General features: G+C 39.1%; 1 long non-coding RNA gene across 2 annotated transcripts in view; it reads left to right on the top strand.

The window, feature by feature from the left end:
• Positions 1 to 344: 344 nt before the first annotated feature.
• LOC122563620 overlaps positions 345 to 5,415 on the top strand; it is a 14,975-nt gene continuing 9,904 nt past the window's right edge. For both annotated transcript variants that reach the window (XR_006315670.1, XR_006315669.1), the window contains exon 1: positions 345 to 2,477. This is a non-coding gene — a long non-coding RNA (uncharacterized LOC122563620). The remainder of the gene's footprint in view (positions 2,478 to 5,415) is intronic.

The raw sequence follows: 5,415 nt of genomic DNA, 5'->3' as shown, positions 1-5,415 counted from the left end.
GGTTGCCACATTACCAAAAGGATGTGGACGCTCTGGAGAGGGTGCAGGGAAGGTTTACGAGGATGTTGCCTAGTATGGAAGGTGCTAGCTATGAAGAAAGGTTAAGTAGGTTAGGACTGTTTTCATTACGAAAAAGAAGATTGAGGCGGGACCTGATTGAGGTCTACAAAATCATGAAGGGTACAGACAGGGTAGATCGAGATACGCTTTTTCACAGGGTGAGGGATTCAATACAAGAGGTCACGCTTTCAAGGTGAGAGGTGAAAGGTTTAAGGGGAATATATGCGGCAAGTACTTTACACAGAGGGTGGTAGGTGCCTGGAACATGTTGCCAGCAGAGGTAGTAGAGCCAGGCACGGTAGATTCATTTAAGGTGCGTCTGGACAGATGCAAGAGTAGGTGGGGGGCAGAGGGTTCCAGATACTTGGGAATTGGGTGATTTTTGGGTGGATTTGGATCGGCTCAGCCTTGGGGGAGGCCGAAGGGCCTGTTCGTGGCTTGTAAATTTTCTTTGTTGCTTTGTGCCGGTTCCTCCCGCAGACCAAAGATGTGAAGGTAAGGTGGATTGGCCATGCTAAATTGCCAGAGATGTGTGGGTTAGAATAGATTCCCTACAATGTGGAAAACTTTGTTGATTAGCCAATGTAAATGTAGGGTTTTGGGGATACAGTGAGAGACTGGTTCTGGGTGGGATGCAGTTTGGATGGTCAGTGCAGATTTGATGGGCTGAATGGCCTTTTTCCACACTAGGGTTTCAATGATTTTTAAGATCCATCTAGGATAAGCAGACCAAAACTGCATATAATGCAGATAGAATGACTTGAAATGGAGCAGCACTGAGGTTGTTCTAAAGACTTTAATATGGCATTAGTGTGATTGGGTATAAAGATAGACCTACCATTGAGGGTACACTGACTTGTGGGATAACTGGTTGCTGCCTCTGCAGGTTTGACGGATGAGATAAGTGAACTCATTTCCAATTGTTCAAATGAAGCAAATGGTTTAGATTAGTTACTTGGAGAAGGATTGTTCTTAATAACTGATAGTGCAAGTATTAGAACACATTTAAAATTTTGGGGAAAAGATAGGAAGGATGTGAGAAATCGAGTTAATGCAGTGTATAATGAACTGGAACTCACTGCTAATGAGAGTAATGGAATAAATAAAATGAATAACTTCAAAAAGCAATTAGGTAGATATTTGAGGGAAGGTTTCATGGGGGAACGGGAATGATCATTCTACAGGTAGCTGGGATGAACTCACTGAACTGAATGACTGCCTTCAGTATTATAATGTTGCTTAACCAACCAAATAAATATGGCAATTTCTCATGAGGAAAGGACTGAAGTTGCACAGTAAGCACCAAAAATTAGTAGGCATGAGATAGAACTTGCCTCTGCAGTATCTGAATGACAATCTAAACGTTGATAACATGAGCTGTAATATTATTTTCATGTTAAGCTTAATGTTCCTTTTCCCATACGTTTATGCTGCTGTTTCCCTTCTAAGTTTTTTCCATCTTGACCTACAGGTACTGGGTTACAAATCCATGGATGGTATCTGCTTTCTGCCCAAGTCTCCATTGTTTGTGTTGGAACCAAGACAAAGTTGAACAGCCTGTGGCTCTGGAGCTATATGGGAGCCTTAAGCGTATTTATTTGCAACTTCCAACCTTTCCAATTGGATGACATTATCATGAAAGATAATTCTTTAAAAATGAATAGAAGTCCAGAACATAACAAATCAACAACTAGACACTAGCACAATTTTCCTTATTAATGTTTGCTTAATTAGAAATTTAATTTTTGCAAAAACATCTAGCATTTTTAGGCATTTTGAGAAATATGTCCTAATTGTTGGCTTACAAAGTTGAAGGTTAAAGCCCTCCCCCACTATAATATGATCTCTTCGATGTTGGCAGTCTATCTTGATTAATTTTACAGATCTTAGAGACTTTAACATTTGCAAGTATTGTTATAATTTGCCAAATTATATTAGGAAACATGTCATCCATGGGATTTTACTTTTACTGCAAAAGTGCTCTAATTAATGTAGGCACGAAATGCCAATCATGTTGCACTTTACAGTTTCAAATTATTATTTTGACTAAAACAAATCTCTGTGCTCTATATAAACCTGTTGGAATGATATAGCAATACCATTATTAGATTTAATGCTTTGATGTGAGGAACAGACCTTATGATTATAGCCATTCTTTCTAAAATAGCTGAAATCAGAATCTGTTATTAGAAGCCTTTTTTTAATCATGAGAAGCAATAGCTGAACACAATTGTTTTAATTCTATTTATCTTAAGTTAAAACTTGTTCTAAAGATGAGTTTACTGACAGAAATTATAGATTTTGACAATTAATATTGCTTAGAAATGTTGCTAAAGCTTTTTTTCTTGCTTTCATCAGGACAAATGCAAGAATGACAAATTTCAAATGGATCACCATAATTTATGACACGAGAAAAGGTGCTTATTGTTTAGCAAAAACATTGTCATGGAAAAAGAAATCAGTAATTAAGAAAAAAGTGCAAGATCTGTATTAAAATCATGACAAAAGGCATTTTTAAAATGATTTTTAAATTTACGTTTGAGGTTAAAAGTGCTTTTTTTCTATTTAATAAGGTCCATCCTTTTTGCATTTTTCAACATGCTTACGCATAATTTATACAAAATTGATACACCACACCTAAATGTGCATATAATTGAGATGAGATAAACAGAAATTCAGAGTTAGATATGTTTAGGTATTGAATTTCTGTATTAATAGAAGAAAATCAATATGTATTGTATTTATAGAAGCAAAATATGAGTTATATCAGAGATACTTGGAAATTCTACATCTTTAGATTAGAAATGCTGAATTTTTATGTGTGGCAGCCAATAGTTTTATTTTCAACATATTCGTTTTGAAAAGAAAGGCTTTTTGAGTGAAAAAAGGTTGCTGAGTCTGGCCAGAGATGATGAGTGGCAGCACTAGCTGTTGGTCATACTGTGATGAGATATTGAGTATGGTTGGAATGAGGAGTGGATTTGCATCCCATGCAATCACTTGTTATTAGAGGTTACTAAGGAACAATGTGGAGTAGGAAACACCTCTGATATGTCAGCTTGAGCCAGAGCCTCTGCAATTCTGTTACAGAAAGAAGTTGATGCCAAACATTGAACATTTTCTTGAACGGGTTAGATATATTTCTTCACACTGAAGGGATCATACGATATGGGGAGAAAGCAGGTTACTGAGTTGGATGATCAGCCGTAATCATATTGCATGGTAGAGGAGGCTGAAAGGGGTAAATGGCCATTCATGCTTCAATTTTCTTTCCAAATAACTGCAGCAGTAATAGTGAGATCAGCACAGCCAAGGCCAGATTTACAGTGACCACTGCAGGAGGCACTATGAGCAAGCACAGATGGGGACAGTAGACCATTCTGCCCTTCGAGCCTGCACCACCATTTAATATGATCATGGCTGATCATCCTTAATCAGTATCCTGTTCCTGCCTTATCTCCATAACCCTTGATTCCACTATCCTTGAGAGCTCTATCCAACTCTTTCTTAAATGAATCCAGAGACTGGGCCTCCACTGCCCTCTGGGGCAGAGCATTCCACACAGTCACCACTCTCTGGGTGAAGAAGCTTCTCCTCATCTCTGTCCTAAATGGTCTACCTCGTATTTTTAAGCTGTGTCCTTTGGTTTGGCACTCACCCATCAGCAGAAACATGTTTCCTGCCTCCAGAGTGTCCAATCCACTGTTAATCAAAGATGTCATTTGCGCAATAGTTAGAGATTACCTTTGTTCAGGAAATCAGGATTGTACACTTGGTTCGGGTAGAGATGAAGAATAGTAGGGAAGAAGATTCACTAATGGAAATAGTTTGGAGGTCCTCACCAGTAACCACAATGCAGGACAAACTAAACAAGAAGAAATATTGGCTGCTTGTGATAAAAGGATTACAACAATCATAAGCAACTTGAATTTACATATAAATTGTAAAAATCAGATTGGCACAGGCAGTCTGGATGAGAAGTTCATAGAATGCTTTCAAGGTAGCTGTAATCTCCTAACATCCTCCTCACAGTTCACCCTGCCACCCAACTTAGTATCATCAGCAAATCTGCTAATGTTATTACTAATACCATCTTCTATATCATTAATATATATTGTAAAAAGCTGCGGTTCCAGCACTGATCCCTGCGGTACCCCACTGGTCACTGCCTGCCATTCCGAAATGGAGCCACTTATCAGTACTCTTTGTTTCCTGTCAGCCAACCAACTTTCAATCCAAGTTAGTACTTTGCCCCCAATACCATGCACCCTAATTTTACTCACTAACCTCCTATGTGGGACTTTATCAAAAGCTTTCTGAAAGTCCAGGTACACGACAGCTACTGGATCTCCCTCGTCCATCTTCAGAGTTACATCCTCAAAAAATTCCAGAAGATTAGCCGAGTATGATTTCCCCTTCACAAATCCATGCTGACTCTGACCTACCCTGTTACTACTATCCAGATGTGTCGTAATTTCATCCTTTATAATAGACTCCAGCATCTTTCCCACCACTGAGGTCAGACTAACTGGTCTATAATTTCCTGCTTTCTCTCTCCCACCTTTCTTAAAAAGTGGTACAACATTAGCCACCCTCCAATCCACAGGAACTGATCCCGAATCTATCGAACTCTGGAAAATAATCACCAACACATCCATGATTTCTCAAACCACCTCCTTCAGTACCCTGGGATGTAGACCTTCAGGCCCCGAAGACTTAACAACCTTCAGACCTAACAGTCTCTCCAACACCAATTCCTGGCAAATGTAAATTCCCTTCAGTTCAGGTCCTTCAACCACTGTTACCTCAGGGAGATTGCTTGTGTCTTCCTCAGTGAACACAGATCTGAAGTACCAATTCAATTCTTCTGCCATCTCTTTGTTCCCCGTAATATATTCCCCTGTTTCTGTCTTCAAGGGCCCAATTTTAGTCTTAACCATTTTTTTGCCTTTCACATACCTAAAAAAGCTTTTACCATCCTCCTTTATATTTTTGGCCAGTTTACCTTCATACCTCATTTTTTCTCTGTGTATTTCCTTCTTAGTGATCCTCTGTTCTTCTTTAAAAGCTTCCCTGTCCTCTGTTTTCCCACTTATCTTTGCTATGTTATACTTTTTCTCTTTTAACTTTATATGTTTCTTAACTTCCCTCGTCAGCCACGGCCACCCATGCCTCCTCCTAGGATCTGTGTTCCTTTTTGGAATGAAATGCTCCTGCATCTTCTGTATTATACACAGAAATATCTGCCATTGTTCCTTCACTGTCATCCCTGCTAAGGTATTGCACCATTGAACTTTGGCCAGCTCCTCCCTCATAGCTCCATAATTCCCTTTATTCAACTGAAATGTCACTTCT

The sequence above is a fragment of the Chiloscyllium plagiosum genome, chromosome 27, assembly GCF_004010195.1.
Source record: "Chiloscyllium plagiosum isolate BGI_BamShark_2017 chromosome 27, ASM401019v2, whole genome shotgun sequence".
NCBI lineage: Eukaryota > Metazoa > Chordata > Chondrichthyes > Orectolobiformes > Hemiscylliidae > Chiloscyllium > Chiloscyllium plagiosum.
This window is presented reverse-complemented; position numbering and strand designations above follow the sequence as displayed.